Source organism: Protopterus annectens, chromosome 1.part2 (genome assembly GCF_019279795.1).
Source record: "Protopterus annectens isolate FY-2018-M chromosome 1.part2, PAN1.0, whole genome shotgun sequence".
Taxonomy (NCBI): Eukaryota; Metazoa; Chordata; order Ceratodontiformes; family Protopteridae; genus Protopterus; species Protopterus annectens.
This window is the reverse complement of record NC_056727.1, coordinates 1,156,701,370-1,156,719,770: the sequence shown is the minus strand read 5'-3', so window position 1 is coordinate 1,156,719,770 and position 18,401 is coordinate 1,156,701,370.

The window sequence follows — 18,401 nt, the reverse complement described above, 5'->3', positions numbered from 1 at the left end:
TATAAGAGCAATATTTAAAATCTGTCCCTATTATTTGGCTCTGTCCAGCATACCGCTCAACTGTATAGATTTTTGCAGAATGTCCTTATTTTTGCCTCATATTTTTGGTCTTTTTCTCATAAAAATTGTTTTCTGGAAAATCACTGGCAGATCATTGAGGTTGAAGTCAGAAAATAATGACAGACAGTTGAGTTTCATACTTCATACCGTTCAGAAAATTCATGCTAATGCAAAACCTGCATTTCTGTCATCCTTTTAATTTGTGAGAGCAGTATTTAAAAGTGTCCCTATTTTGTGCCTTTGTACCCCCACTATATTTGGCTTTGTCCAGATTTCTTGATCTAAGAGGATGAGAGGTATGTGTCCAATGGTATGGTTCAGACTTACACAGACCTCATTGCTGCTGTTGCCAGGGATCACTCTCACTCTTCACTCTCTCCCAGTGACACACACACACACACACACACACACACACACACACACACACACACACACACACACACACACACACACACACACACACACACACACATGCACAATCACAAACACACACACAGTCTCTTTTGCATTCATGCACACATTCACTCAAACACATTGCTCTCACTCTTTTCCGATCTCTCACACAGTCATAGTCACGCCCTCATTCATACCTGCATTCATTCACACATCACTCTCACTCTCACGATCTCTCACACACACACACACACACAGCTACTTCTTCATTCATTCCTGCATTAACTCACACATCGGTCTCACTCTCTCATTCTCCGTCACACACACAGACTCTTTTGCTTTCATGCACGCATTCACTCACACATGCAGACAGACACGCACACACTCATACAGGCATTCACTTACCTGATGGCCCAGTTCCAAGTGCTCCATGCCTGGTACTGGTCTGTGGCCCGGTGGTTGGGGACCGCTGCTATACTTGATGCCAGTTCTGCTAAAAAGCAACAGTGCAGGTCTAGACGTAGTTCACCATGGACTAATAAGCCTAGTTGCAAAATAAACCATGAACTGTTCACGGTTTATTTTGCAGCTAAGCTTATTAGTTCACGGCTCCCCTGTGCGGAAGCCATGACTCCCCAGGGCACTGCGGCACACACTTTTGAAACCCCTCCACTAGGGGTTAAATGTGTACATCTACATTTAAAGTATTGATACACAGTTCACTAACTATCTATCATGCATGACTCTCAGGCATGTATGTTCAACTGTCACTGCAGTGTTCTGTGACACTCCCACTTATGTTACAAGGTCTGATTGTGCAAACAAGTGAGTTTAAAGCACAAATCTGTCAAGCTGCAGAAGGTAGTGCCCCATTATCTCAGTGTGATAAGAAATAGATATACCATTTATTTTTGCACACACATACCATGGTTTGAATCTAGGGACTGGTACTAAGATGTGTTTATACTTACACACACGTAATCATGACTATTTGTAGAAACAGTCAGGTAGTGTTAACAGATATTTCCTCCACAGGGCTTGCAGGTAAAGAAATGTTATATAATAGCTGTATAAAGGTTATACTAATAAACTGCGTACAAATGTTCCAGTGTCCAACCCCTTGTCTACAAATGACAGCAGGATAGGTATATACACCATGCAGTCTTCACGATACATGTCTCTCAATTGTCAAGCTGTCACAGCTAGTGATCACTGTTGCCAATAACCTTGCACACAGATATAAATCCAGTAGAAGTATGCCTATAGCACACTCACACTATATCAGTGCAGGGTACACCTTGTTAGTCATATATGTAACCATGACATGTACGTGTCCCCTTTAGTTATGTACCTAGAGTTGTCACAGCTTGCCCCATACCATGCCAGGTCAACAGCTTAACAGGTATGTACATGCTACAGTAGCTATAGGTCTCAGGTAGATGTAACGTGAGGGCAGACCTGTAGAGTATTGAGGAGTACTTTTGTGAAAAATATAGCCTATACAGTTAATAATCAACTATGTTTCTCTCCCCCCACTCCTTATCTGCATCACTAATTATTATTTATATACTACGAGTATGTTGTTCTTAAAACTTAATGTTGGGACTTGTGCTGTATTACAGCTCATATATTTCAATGGTTGCACAGTAACATACCTTGTTCAAATACCACTGTTGGTGGTCTGTTGCTGGCCTGCTGTTACAATAATGACTGTTATTCCATTTATGCATGTGTTCCATTTGCAATGCAAATTATTCAATTCTATTGTTTTGGGTTCACCTATGCATGCTGTATAACTAATGTTGAAATGTTTCATTCATGACTAACCAATACACTTTGGCAAACCTCAACACCATAGCATGTTTGGGTAGGCAGATCTCAGCGGATCCACCTGTCCTGCCTAATCTGGCCATGGCACCAGTCCCAGCACATCTGAGACCCAACCTGGAGCTGCCACCTCCACTGGTCTTACACCATCCTCAGGTGGAACTGCCTCAGGGGATGAGGCCAGAGTGGACCCTGTCACCCAACAGTTCTGAGGTATGGTGTGCAGGGTCATCCAGTGGGATTTGGATGACCACCTGCAACAGATTGAGGGCAGACTGGGACACCTTGAGGGGTAGGCTGGCCCTGTCATCCAGCCCCCAGCACAGCCACCTTCAGGGCCATTAAGGGGCAGTTGTGACTGCCCATGAGTGTGGACCTCAGTCCTACAGTTTCCATCTGGGGGCACGTGGTTCTCTGATTCTCAACCACCCTCCCCATCCAAGGTGTTTACCCACCTCATGTGTCATACACCAGGTCTACTTTGATTCACTGAAAACTCATTTCACTGAATTTCAAAACACTCACACCAAATCGCTGAAAGTTCAAATCACTGAAAACTAATTTCACTGAATCACATTTCACTGAATGTAAGTACTGCTGGGCAAATAAAATGTATATGCCACTTTCCCCACTTTAGTGTGATCCTGGAGTTAGAATACATAGTTAGGGGGTGTGGAGGGCACAGCCCTCCACATTGGGGGGTGTGGGGAGTATAGCCCTGCTCCTAGTTTTGGTTTTATATTGTTAGCTTTCAGTGAAATGAGATTCATAAATATAAAAGTTAAGTAGGTGGGGGTTACGCCCCCACACCCCCCAATGTGGGAGGCTGTGCCCCCCACCTCCCTACTACATATACTAACTCCAGAATCACACTACAGCAGGGAAAAGGGCATATAGGTTTTATTTGCCTAACAGTACTTACATTCAGTGAAATGAGTTTTCAGTGATTTCAGCTTTCAGTGATTTTTTTAGGGTGAATTGAAATTCAGTGGAATGAGTTTTTAGCGAATCAAAGTAGATCACCACCCCTGTCTGCTGTGTTGTCTGTCTTGTCTGTCTGCAAAAGCAAAGTCTCTTACCAAACATACCTCCCCAAATGTACCTACTACCGTTCCCCAACATCCCACTCTCACCTTAAAAAAAGGGGGCATCTGTTCTCCCAAAAATCTTGTCTCATACATTGCTCTCCATTTCGCCCGCATGTACACTGACATTAATCAAGTTCCCCATGAATTACTCAACAAATTTATGTCACCCACACCCCTCCCTGTGGAGTGTGAGGCTCTAAATTCCAAATTGTCCACATCATTCACAGCTGTTGCTGCACAAGAAATGTAGAGCTATGGTCCTTTCCTACACCTGTCCTGCACATCCATAGTTGCCTTTCATAATGTTTTCCCCCTGCATGCCCCCATTTCACCACTTTCCTATCACCCCTTTTTCTTTTCTTTTTTTTGGAAATAGCATGGATTTAAGTGGGGATAAGCGAAGCTAAGGGAACCTAAATGTCCTTGGCATCACTTAGTGTCATGGAAAACTGCTTAAAACTGCTTTAATCACTCTATTGATTAAGCCACTGTTCTGCCCAGCAATAAAACACCATGTCCTGGCAAATATTGAACCAAGGACGCTGTGTTCCAGAGTCAGAGCAATATACCATTACATCAAATCAGCTGTAGGGAGTTAGGAATGCTTTTGTAAATATACCATGCATTACACTTGTGTAACATTAGGGAAAAAAAAGACATTGCTGCCAAGTCTTGAACCCAGGAACATGTGCACTAGAGGCAGAGCACTGCACCAGGAAGCCAAACCAGCTGTAGAGAATTAGCACTGCTTTTGTAAATATATCATGCAGTTTAATCATGTAACATTAGGAAAAAAAAGACAAAGCTGCCAATTATTGGACTCAGGACCTTTGGAACTATTGTCAGAGCAACACACCACCACACCAAATCTGCTCTGGGGAGTTACTGATGATTTTGTAAATATATTATGCACTACAGTGCTGTAACTTTAGGGAAAAAAAGACACCACTGCAAAATATTGAACTGAGAACCATGTGAACTACAGTCCGAGTAACATACCAGTAAGCCAACTGACATTGGGAGTATAACAGCTGTTTTTATGAGCATATCCTGATTGCCAGTCACACACCACTCCTATATATAGTAGCCCAAGTCACAGTATACTTGGGCCTCTGACACAGACACAGAACCAGTATACAGACAAATAAATGCTGCTGGATGTACAGGAGGCAATATCAGGTAGAGCTGACAACTGCACAGACTGCTGCTGAATATTCAGTTGTGCCCCCTATTATGGCAGGGTCATCTTAAAGCCTACTCCGTGTGCTGACATACTGGCAAGGCAGTGCAAATTGGGGTTACAGAAACATGACAGACAGCTCAGTGTCACATATCATACCCATCAGAACACACATGTCCATGCTAATCCTGTGTTACACACTGTATTCATGCACATATGTCTTACAAATACACCTGCCATAATAATGGCTCAGTAGCTCTATCTGTTACATTTCTAGCATCTGTCACACCTAGACACCAACAGTCCTGGCCCACAACCCAGTCTGTGGCATAACAACTACATGCATATCAATACAACATAGGAAAAATTGAGCCCTGCAACGTCCAGCAAAACTGGTTGCTCTTACCACGGTAACTGACACCCACAGTAGCATGTTAAAGGCCTGCAGGGTGGGACACATTTCACAGTTACGAATATGTGTACTTTATGAATATGTGTACTAAATTTTGCCTAACTCTCTGGATGGCACTATTATGTAACATATGCACCACAGGCACATGCCTCACCTGGACTGTTGTGGGTACCCTCCACCAGGCCAAGCTGTGATACAACAGCTGACACAGCACCCTCACTGACAGTAATAGCTTGCTCTTCCCCAATGTCTTCATAATCCCTAGTCTGGCCCCCAGCCAGGCTGCAGCAGCTGCAGCCTGCTACACATGCAGCAGTATGTCCAGCTACCTGCTATAAACCTAACATTGCTCCCAAACACCTAGAGCAGGGCTTCCACACAACAGCCAGACATAAAGGGTTTGGGGGTGGATGTTGAGGTTTTAAGGGTCATGTATCACAGTCTCCCCCTACAAACATACACAGCTGATAGATCAGCATCAACTGTGGCAGCATGCATAGTCAGATAGAAAAGGATGTATGAAACTCACATCTGCCTGTCTCCTTACTCACCCCAACACACATTTATGCAGTACACTGCTACAGAATCTGAAAGTCTGTTAACAATGGCCAGACATAGTATGCAAAACTGTGGACATACATCAATCCAAACAGTGGACAGTATTTCCATCTACCCTTTGTGATGCTGTAGCTCCCTCACCTCAATAATGTCTATTTCACAGGCCAGGAAAAGGGGCAAGGCCCACATGAAGGCCTTAATTATAGCATGGTGTTGCCATGCCATTGGCTAATGGAAAGGTAACCCAGCTGTTCTGGATGTAATTAGCACAGCCACAGATTGGTGCACAGGCCATCAACTGTTCATGAGCATTACCTACAAAAGTCAAGCTGTTGCCTATGGTAAACAGGTCTGACACTTTCTTCATGAATACAGACTGTGATTCTTTACAACACTACAAATGGATTTCTTCTGACAAAGGAGCACAGCACTATACCAGGTATGCCATACATCTAAGCATTTAATGGAATGCAGATAGAGGAATGCAGTCATGGTAAATAGGAATTTAAACAGAAAGTCTCAACAATACTTCCTGGACTGACATGTTCCTGTTAGCCTGCTGTCCAGCACCTATGACCATCCTTGATGGCTCTCTCTGCAGTGACATAGATCACAGCTCTGGCCCCTGAGTCACTCTAGCAATGGTCAGCTCACATATGACTACAACTGGATTGTCTGTTGTACAATACTGACTGTGACACTGCCAGTTCAGATATCTGGAATTATGTAAGTAATCATATGTCATTTGTGAATATTAATACGAGTCATATGCTTGTCTTACAAATGTACGAGAACTATATGTTATGTGGATATTAAACTACTGCTGCAGAAGTGTATGTTGAACTGTATGTTATGTACTGAGCTCATACCTCTCAACTGTCCAGATATTTGCAGAATGTCCTCATTTTCCCTCATATTTTTGGTCAGTTTTCCATACATTTGTGTTCTTTCTGGAAAATCACTGGCAAATCATTAAAGACTGAAGTCATAAAATAATAGCATACATTTGAATGTCAGACATCATATCGTTCAGAAAATTCATGTGAATGCAAAACCTGTTATTCTATCGACCTTCTAAGTTTGTAAGTGCATTATTTGAAAGCTATCACTATTTTTGGGCCTTTGTCCCTCCTTTATTTGTGACTTGGTCCAGATGTCTTGCTCTAAGAGGTTGAGAGGTATGACTAAGCTTCAAGAATGTAACCACAGTGTACAGTACTGGAAAAGAACAGAAATGTATATAAGCTATAACCTGTGCAAATGTCTGCATTAATAATAGAAGCTGGAAACCTTGAACATACAGAGATAACTTGCAAAACTTGTTTTATGACTGTGTTATGTAATCAATTCCACTACCAGGCCTTCCAAGAACTCCATTACTGGAAGTACAATAGACTGGATTCTAGTATCCCATCCTCACTATATCTCTGATTGTGGTATTCTCCCAGACCCACTAGCTGACCACTTCCCCACTTTTGCCCACCGTCTCCCCTTTTCCATACAACTAACTCACACCTATATTTTCACTTGCTGCCTAAAGAACTTCAATTCTGAAACCTTCTCAAATTCACTAAAAAGCACAAACTGTAACCTATTAAAGACTCTTCCCCTAGATAATGCTCTCTCCTACTTTAACTCTACTTTCAAAAACCCGATCAACTCCTTTGCCCCTCTAAAAACAAAGCATATAAAAAGTAACCTTGTATCCTGGTTAACCAAAAACACCTTAACTATCATGCGACCCATGACAAAGCCTGGACACGTTACCATAAAAATAAAACCACTATCACCCTAAATGAATATAAAACACTACAAAATAAAGTAAAAAAATATATTACCTCAGTCCACAAAGCCTATTTCTCCACTCTCCAAACCAACCACAACACCAATCCCAAACTATTTTGCAAAGGAGTCTCATCTCTCCTCAACCCAGAAAAAAAAGAAAACCCTTGCTCCAACCCAGATGCCTCTGACATGGACTTAGCCACCCCATTTAACTCTTTCTTCACAGAGTCCATAAGCAAGCTAACATGATCCTTCACCAACACCTCTACAACCCCTCCTCAGCATGCACCCATCCCTTCCTCCCCTAGCATCCCTTGCCCCCAATCTCCACCTTCCCCTATCAATCTCATCTCTATACCCACCATAAAAAGTCTCCTAAAATGAAAACCTGGTTCCAATGACCCTGATGAAATTCCCTCCTACTTCCTAAAAGTAGCCACAGAAGCCATTAATTTCCCTATTAGCATATGAATTAATTGGTCTATCTCAGAAATCCAGGTCCCCCAGCTCTTTTTAAGAAAGCCCTCATTATTCCTCTACATAAAGGAGGTAATAATGACATTCCAAACTTCCACCCTATTGCTATCTTATGCCCTATTTCTAAGCTTCTTGAAAAATGTATCCAACAACAACCAGCTTCTTACCCCACCACAGCATGGACTCAGACCCAGTCATAACACTTCCACTGCTCTCCTCTCCTTCCTTGAAACAATTAACAAAGCCCGTGATTCTGGCCATTTCATGTCCACCCTTCTCCTCGACCTCTCCAAGGCATTTGACACTATTTCCCACAGCCTGCTTCTTAATAAACTCTCCAAACTAGACCTATCCCCTTCCTGTACCAAGTGGTTCTCCAGCTACCTCACAACCAGACAACAAGCAGTCAAATGGAATAAAGCCACTTCACCCTTCCTTAATACTCCCAGAGGTGTCCCCCAAGGTTCCATTTTAGGCCCCCTAGTATTCAACATATTCATTAACGACATCTACCAAGCCATTCCAAACTCCAGCCTCATCCAATATGCTGACAATTCTACCATTATCTGCTCCTCCCATTCTATCCCCACTCTCAAAAAGCTTACCCAGACTGCCTTCTCATCTACTGAGCAGTGGATGCTAAACAACCATCTGGCTCTTAATGCAACCAAAACTAAACTTATGTTATTCACCAACTCCAAAACCTCCTCCCTAGATAAACACTCATTTATAATCACCAGCAAAAATAATACTCCCCTAGAAATAGTCTCTGATACTAAACTGCTAGGAGTACTCATAGATGATTAACTAAACTTCGACAAAGATTTACAATTAAATATAAAAAAAAAAAAAAAAAAAAAAAAACACAAAAAAACTTGGTATGCTATACCACCATAATCATTATATCTCTCTTTCCACTAGGCTCACACTAGCTAATACTTATATAATTCCATCCCTCCTATATGGTGCATTTGTCCTCACCAACCTGCAATCCTCCCTGGAAACAGAACTCTCCTCTTGCTATAAAAAGATATCAAAATTTGAAGCAGGGCACAGAGCCATTTCTCACCACTGTAATTCTCTTCACCAACTAAACTGGCCTGAGCTACCTAACCTCCCCCCATATACCCAACACATCCAAGCACACATACTCATTTACAGCCCTTCTCTTTGTCCCTCCCTAGCCGCTATCTTTGAAATGTATGAATCAGTATGACTTCTAAGATCTAATTCCCAAAAAACTAATTAAATGGCACAAACCCACACGTCCAGCTGGGAATCACCTAATGTCCTTCTCTCTTGCATGCCTCTGGAATTCTCTACCATCTCCTGTCTGCATCACCAGCAGTCTCTCCTCATTTAAAACCTTGCTGCACTCACACCTAACTGCACAATGAAAGTGCTCCTGTTCCCATCCTTCCTAATCCTTCTAATACCACTTCCTACTCTCCTAGAACTAAATACTCCATCACTGCCTCCTGTAATTCCACAGCTCTATTGAACTATTTGACCAACTACTTAACAGTTACCCTAGGCTGCTACTTTTCTGTAAAAAAAGTGTTTTTTATTGCTGTTTTACAAACTATACTGATGCATTCTACCATTGTTAACCTTTTCTTATTATATTTACTTTGTATTCCTATGAGATAATCTGTAATGTAAATGTGCAACGTGTACTAAGTATTTGTACTTTTTTGGAGCTTTTCTCCCCAGGACTCTATTGAAAATGGGCTCCTTGTGGCCCATTTGGAGTATCCTTGCAAACAAACTGCAAATAAACAAATAAATTATCTCAGTTTCAGTGCAGCAAGCAGACATAAATGTCTACAGCTAGAGATTTTTGTATTGTCTTGAAACATAAATAATTACTAGGTTGAAAATGTAAAAGTGTTTAACTTTGTTATGAATTCCAGTTCTACACGAACATCTGAGAGATATGTACTTCTGATGCAGAGATGTTAAAATGTATGTTAGTTGCTGTTAGCCTGGGAACTGAAGGCAGGTGACAAATAGTGATGTAATCCAAGCTAACCCAGAGGTAATGTTGATTATTAATTTCAGACCTGTCTCACAGAAAGGCCTTTGCATTTTGTATGTGTCTTTGCATCTGACATCATCCACTCATCTGCATTTGCCTTGATAATAGTAAGGAACTATGGAAAGGTAATTTTGTTTACATATAGATGAGAATATAGTAAAGATTACTTTAGAAGTTTTCTGTATTTATTTGAGACTGTCCTGCAATGATGTCTTAAAATATCTCTTGTGATTCTGAACTCTGTAGTTACTGTATTGATTGTTCCTTTATTAGTTATTATTAAATATAGTTAAACCTTGTAGTTGTGTCTGGTCTGTTTAGAGATACGTAAGCTCTTAGAGTACTTGCATATGTATTTGGTGACACTGTATAGCCCATTCCAATAGCCTTAGTCTTGGCCTCACTTAAATAGGCATATCACACAGTAGAATTCGTCATCCTTTGGTAACAGCCTTAGATTAGCTGATAAAGAGCTGGATTGTGACAGCCATTTAGTCTGGGGAAAAGGGGGCACAGCTAGTAAACCTGTATCAGCCTTTCCTAGGAGTGTGCAAGTGTTTGATTTATAAATTAAATTTCAAAGTGTGTGTGTCAGCTACTTAGGCAGGCATACAAAGCACTGGTTGGACAGAGAGGGTGATGGAGATATTGGTTTGACTGGTCTGCTGAGATGTTAACCTTATAGCTGTGCCAGTGGGGAGTCTTATTGGGGATCTGGAGAGAGAGGGAGAAACCAGCCCCAGACTGACTGTGATATATGTGTGCTCTAAAGGGTAATTGTACTTTACTGTGTGTGTACTTGTCATCCTCCCATTGTGTACATCCCACACTGGTGCTAGTTGTGAGAATTGAGGCTCCTTGATTACTGGGTCAGTGCAGAGGTGTCACACTGACAGTACATACTGGTGGATACAGCTAGTATATCACATCATGTACTGTCAATGAGCCCCTCTCAGTCTTTGAATGTCATACATGATTATATAACAGATTGTCCAGGTCTCCCTGACCATTGCTGATGTACTCTGGCTAGGTCCCTGTGTACTCCACACCTGTATCTGAATGCCTGACACCTATGGCTAGCATACTTGGTCAACCCCTGCAGCAAGACAGCAGGTTATAGGTACTAGTAGTGGGGGAATGCTGGCTCTTGCTCAGCAGCAGTGGTACATACTGAGCATACAATGTAAGGGAATGAATATAGTACCAGATACTCATGTACAGTTATTGTGTCCCCAGGGGTCTGGCATGTCACAGACACAGTCCCCAAACTCTGTGGAAAACCATCATGGCACAGATTCCACAGCAGAGGAGTGTCCAGGTAAGGCCCCAGTGGGCACCACGTTAATACTGTAGCATTCATAGTGGCAGCCTTTGCATACCTGTATGGATATGTCAGGCCATTTTGCATTTGTGGGTGGGGTTTTGTAATGCACACATGTGCTCACATATTATGAATGTCAGCAATTTGGGAAGTATCACAGCTTGTTGTGTACATGTTCATAAATGCACATATTATCCTATACCAATGCCACATGTGTGTGTGCTGACAATACCTCTCCCCCACAACTCCATAAGTCCTTCTGATGTGGCTGGGGAACATCAACCTAAAGATGGTGAGTGTGGAACTGTCATATTGTGGCTCACCTATACCCTAGGCATGTTATGGGCAGCCAGGTTTCGATCCACACAACTGTTAATTTTAGCCATATTGCAATATGTGCATGTTCTCTTGTGGTGGTGCTCACTGCAGTGCATCATATTGGACATCACAGGAGCATATTTGCAGGAGCTGTAACATATTGGCACGTACATTTGTATAGGTGTAGCCACTGTGCTATACAGAGGTACATTAGTATTGTGTACATGGATGCACTGTGTGTTAGGTGAAGGTCCATCACATACTCTCACTTCTCACGTATCTCACAGGTGTATAGTAGTAGCAACATTAACTGGACAGAGCTGCACTGCATGTTGTTGAGGGCCTGTCTAGAGTGTGTCTGTTGTGGTATGATTGTGTGTCGTCCATGGCATCAGTCAGAAGGTGTGGTATGCATAATGTCTTTGTGGCACCTCATGTGTGTGTGTGTGTGTGTGTGTGTGTGTGTGTGTGTGTGTGTGTGTGTGTGTGTGTGTGTGTGGATCAGCAAACATTATACTGCAAGAAGTAATTTACTTATGCTGTCTTCCCCTCACAGGTGAACATGGGGGTTGTGGGTCTCTCCCCCTCACAATCTGATGTCAGTGTCTCATCGGACTTTGATGATGATGGTGGCCATAGTGAGGCACAGGTGAGGTTGTTGGGGGCTGACTCTGTAACGTTGGTTTACATCCCACTTCCACCCCAATGTCCCCACAAATAGTCAGTATGCCCACACATACCCAGTCCCCAGCAGCCACAGATATTAGATAGTCGGAGGGTTGTGGTATCGAACAATGTAGTGTGGCAACTATGGCATCTGTGAATTTAGACACTAGCCCTAGCCAGAGATCTGGTGATGTCCTTCATAGGCAGATTGACAGGGGTGCTCGAAGGAGGACTGCTGCCCATCCAGCCACTGTCAGAGGTATCACAGCACATGTCACCCGATGCATGTTTCAGTCCATCATGAAGGCACGTTGGGAAAATTACACCATTCTGACACTCAGGGTCATGGCTGCAATACTTCCTGGTATGTGTGACACCCTCCACAGCATTGGTGATGCTGTATGTCATTTTACTGATGTCATGGAAAGATGGTGGGGTGAGACATTGTCAGTCCTTAACCGTGCAATGTCTGTGCTTGAACATGTGGTGGGAGTAGGGCATCGGGCATGTGGATGTAGGTCAGCAACAACATCAGCTGAGAGACCATGTGGCCATGCACATTTGCACTCCTGTAGTGGCAGTACCACCAGCACTACCAAAGGGAGGGTGCTGTCCACACCACAGTGTGACAGGCCATGGGGATGAGGTCCTGGCTGGTCCTGTGAGAGACACGCACCCAGCAGACATAGTTCACCCATGTCTGGCCTTGTGTATGCTGGTGCCAATGACACTCCTGGCATAACCAGTTACCATGTTTGTAGCCAGAGACACTGAACTCTACATCCTGCCATGTACCATCCGTGGCTGTAATACATACCCTTGTGTAGTGCTAGCACATGTCTTGACTGTGTGCATACACACACTCACACATCACTCTCACATGCAGGCCACAACCAGACACACACAGCTCCTCGCCATGGCCCAGCTGAACACCACCCCTCCTGACACACACACATGATGTTAACTGTATGGCCCAGCCTAGGCCTTTGGCAACCCCACACCACACCCTGTGTATGTGATGTTACCTGTTCCACATCCCTGTTATCCATACATTTGATGCATGGACATGCTAATATGTGTCTGATGCACAGGGTGAATATAGTAGAAGTAATGGTAGTGTTTAGTGTACTACTGTTATGCTGTGTAAGGTGCTGTCTGCTGGCAATTATCATGGGTACACATCGAAGTGTATGTACCTTTGTGCTATGATGCTTTACTGCTGTTAGTACTGCTGACTGACTGTTGTCTCACAGACCTTATTCTGTTTCTGTTCCAGGTGTCTATGTGTGTTTGTTGTGGGGAGCTGCTGTCATTGCCAAAGCTGAGTATGGCAGATTGGATACACAGAGATATTTTCATCACCAAGGTATGGCTGTATATGTGCATGTTTACCTAGGTGCGCATGCATGCAACAGTATGTGAGGGCCAATGGGGACACACAGCGTAACCTTGCATGCATACCTCTTGACACAGCCTGCTAGCCTTCATACGTGTCACTTGGGTGTTCCGTAGGATCACAGGTTCATAGGTACAGAGGAGGTTAATAGAGTACTGGCCATGAGTCCCTTATAAACCTAGCCATTACTGTATTCTCAACAGAATCATCTATCAGCACCTTTTGCCCCTGGCATTGCTGGACACAGGTCAACCCCTGGCACAGATGTATTTTTTCCCATCTACTCAATCTTGATGCAGTTTATGAGGGTATGCATGGTACTGTGTTTGATATGTTTGGGGAGTGCATTGTTGACACAGGGCAGCCTCTAGGAGTCAAACCTGACTCTTCAGCATGTGCTCTTGCTATCTCATATGTGATTCAGACCTGTCATGCCGGTAATGTGCACACAGTTATACTCTTGTATATGGGGCAGCTGTTGAAGGGCTGAGCACAACATTGCCATCTAGGCATGCCACAGACACCTGTGGACAACCTGACTGTTAACCAGTGGGGCAGTACTGATTATAGGCTGCCTGCGTGGAACAGGTGTTGAGGGCCATGGATGACCTTTATGGGTGTTAACATAGCCTTTACAGTTTCTGAATATGTCTGCATAATTGCATAGCAGACCAGCCATGCTGCTAATATATTGTTGTACTGACTGGGTACTATTCAGAGGTAATGTCCACACTTTATCTGGATGCAGTCCCTTTACCTATGTGGTGAACAACATTCAAGCCTTTTCTGACCACTGCCACTACTTGTTGCCTGAACGCAACATTATTGGCATCCTGAGTAGCCAGATCTGTCATCACAGTCTGTATATTTATGGGGTTGGTGCTGGTGTGAGGAATAGTGGGGCCATGTCCTTGCCGTGTAGTATGCTGACACTGTTGTCTGCATTCAGCTTGAGTCCAGGACCTAGGAATCATTCCATATCCACTGTATGGCCCATTGCAGTGTGTTAGCAGTTTGTGGCTCAGTGACAAACTGCACACTACTTACAGTTGACACAGCCTTAGGCAGTACCTATGTATGTGGGTGGTAGCATTTAGCATTCATGCCTATATACATGTGGGTCATTGGGGGCAGCAGGTAGTCACAGGGGCTTCACATGTCTACATATTGCACACACATAAGTGACACAGATTGTGGTTGGCACCCTATCAAACATGGCTGTGGGATACGTCTTGTAGTAATGTGACAGTTGGCAGGACATACCATACCCATGACAAGTGCAAGACACAGGATTTCCTTTGGTTTGCTACAATGACACCATGGAGATTATATGCCAGAGGCATAATTCACAATCTCTTACACCAATTAATCTTGGGAATTCCTTCAATAATGCTGGGATAAACCACCCAAAATAGGGACTGTTCACACATATTGCTTTTACAAACCCAGACAAGAGATAGGGTAACAGGTTTTCCATCAGCATGACATTTCAGATGGGTATGACATCTGAAGCTGACATGTAAGTCACTATTTGTTACAGAAACGCCCACGTTTGCCAATGATTTGTCATAAAACCCCATCGTTATGAGACACACACCACATATATGTTGCAAGCATCTGGACATTCTACATGGATCTGTACAGGTGATTGGTATGGCCTGTAGAGTTTAACAGGGTGCATCAAAGGTGGATGACATCAGCAGGCCCTATAAAGTAATGCCATAGGGATGGGGTCAACAGGCTTTAAAATGGTATAACCAATCCACACATGGCAGCCACAGGGGATATCCTTCACACCCAAACACATCTACAGTAGTATAGTTGGCTGTATTGATATTCAACCCCCCCCCAACCTATCTAGTTGTACGTTCAACAGTATAGTGATGCCTACTTATCACATGCACCATGGAGCTTATATGCCTAGAAAGTGTCCAGCAGTGGATATAAGGTGGATGACATGAACAGGCCCTGTAAAGTAATGCAATGTGGGGGGGGGTCACCAGGGTGGTACAGGCCTGAAAATGATATAACCAACACACACACACAGGATATGCTTCTCACAAACACATACAGTATTACAGTTGCCAGTAATCAGATTAGAACCCCTACCTATCTTATTTTCTGTATTATACTGCTACATTGTTATCACATGCACCATGGAGCTTATATGGGTGAAAGGTGTCCAAAGGTGCTTCTAAGGTGAATAACATCAGCAGGCCTTGTAAAGTAGGGCAATGGGAAGTTTACTGGATGGAAAAGGTCTCAAAGTGCTTTATCCTACAAACAGACATGCACACAGTTGCCAGTGCTAAGATTAGAATCCCTACCTATCTATATTGCACATGTCACAAAGCTTACATGGATGCATAGTGTCCAAAGATACTTCTAAGGTGAATGACATAAGCAGGCCTTATAAAGTAGGGCAATGGGAAGTTTACTGGGTGAAAAATGCCTCAAAATGTGTTAACCTACAACCACACAGTTTCCAGTGCTGAGATTAGAACCCATACCTATCTAGTTGTATGCATGTACCAGAGTGTTACATACTTATCACATGCGTCATGGAGCTCATATGAATAAACACTGTCTAAAGGTACTTCTAAGGTGAACGACATCAGCAGCCTTGTAAAGTAGGGTAATGGGAAGTTTACTGGGTGGAAAAGACCTCAAAATGCTTTAACCTACAAACTCACACACATACACACACACACACACACACACACACACACACACACACACACACACAAGATGGGTGATGTGAGATTACAGCCCCTACCTCACTACTTTTACACAATGGACCTCACCTTCATACTGGCATGTGCTGCTGGTTACAACTGGTGTGCAAATGTCTACATCAGGACATCACTCTATGTCTTTCAGGGTATCTCTTTCTCTCTATATATATATGCCTCTCTCTCTCTCTCTCTCTCTGTGTCTCTCTCTCTTTCTCTCTCTCTATCTGTCTGTCTCTCTTCCCCTGTCTCTGCCTGTCTTTAATTGATATATTTGTATATGTCACATATATATATATATATATATATATATATATATATATATATATATTATGTGATTATATATATATGTCTATCACACACAACAGATGCAGATATATCACATATATGCCACCTACAGATAGCTGAGGGTAATCCTTTCTGATGGGGATGAGAGAGACAGTTAAGGTGTATGTATAGCTGTCTGTATGCAAAGTCATATATGGACAACACAGCTGTATAGTCAGATGTGGGTTTAGACATGGGCTGTAATTCCGTACGTGTAGGTGCATGCTCACTATGACCTTCTATAGTAAGAGTGGGAGTCCATTCCAGAGGTAGCTGTACTCCTGTCCAGGATTTTGTGTGCTACTACCGATTGGCTGATGAACATGTAAACAATCCAGCAACTCAGTGATATAGTGGCTGGAGATCTCCTGGTTGTGTGGTATCCTTATTAACTGAGTCGTATCCTAGTGTGGGTACAGAGTGCATTGGACTGAGCAGTGTTTTTCATAATATGTGTGGTATATTCTACATAGCACTGTGATGTCCTGGTATGTCAGTGGCAGAGCAGTATAGAGTAATGTGATGAATTGCTGACAGACATTTGTTTACTGACTCCATACACTGCAGGGGAACCTATGTTACTGCATAAATTGCTCTGGTGTGCACATTCTTCATCTGTCTGGCCAGTGGTTCCCCTTCCCCTTATGTGTGTCTCTTTATCCTTCTGTAGTCCACTCACAGGCTTTGTCCACAGTTTATGCTATGTATTTGTATTTATGGTGTGAGTGGGGTAGAAGTCATACACAGGGTTATGGACTTCACACCTCTGACTGTACCTGTTTAGCATATTGTCCATCACTGCACCCCTACATCTGCTGTGGTCCTCAGTTTATGTTGCAATGTTATTATAAGGCTACATGTTGGCCATTGCTGTCAAGGTCTTACACACTGATATCTGGACAGGCCCATATATATAAAAGTCAGACACAAGCCCGGAGATGGGGACAGGGTGTTAATATTGCTCTGCCAAGTGTAGACAGTTGGGAGAATGGTTCTGTATTAGCTTACATTTTCTTGTGGGTATGATGTCTGCTTCTCAACTGTCTGTCATTGATGTTTTCACATCAACCTTTATTGTTTTACAAATAGTTTGGTAGGCAAATGCAATGTTATGACAAGCAGAACAGATATAAGAGGCATACATGTGGACATTGTGTGACACACTATGTGCTTAGAGTGACATTTTTTGGCTGAATACATCCTTTTATTGTTATCTCAGTGGCATTTTCATTTCCCTTGGCACTTTTTCAATATCTTGGTGGTTATTGGTGCCTTGGCTGAACATTTTGGATTCTGTGACACCCTGTCATTCCAGGGATATGGATGGTGCCCACTGACTTATTGTCAGTACTGACGCAGTAACATGGCAGCCATTTATAACCTGGCATTATCCTGACTTTTCACAACCTGCTGTTCTACTAAGCACTGTGTAGTTTACATTGTCCAGCTTTCCTACAGTAACAAATATTGACTTCTAAACAGTGTGAACCACTCTTACCATAGATGTATCTGACGTAAAATAGCTAGCATGGCCAGTCTTGAACCATGGACCCTGTCAAACACAGTCCTGTACTAAGACCACTAAGCCACAATCATCAACAGTAAGTATTGTCTACTTCCTGACAGTATTAACCACGCACATGCATAGCTTATTGACCCCTACATATTGTGGACATGCTGCATTTCTATGGAAACATGGGTGTGTTGGGGGAGGGGGCATACCTCTCAACTGTACACATTTCCACAGACTGTCCATATGCTTGCTTTATATTTTGGTTCCATTTAGCATAGTATTGTGGTTGTCTTGGCAAATACTGCATATC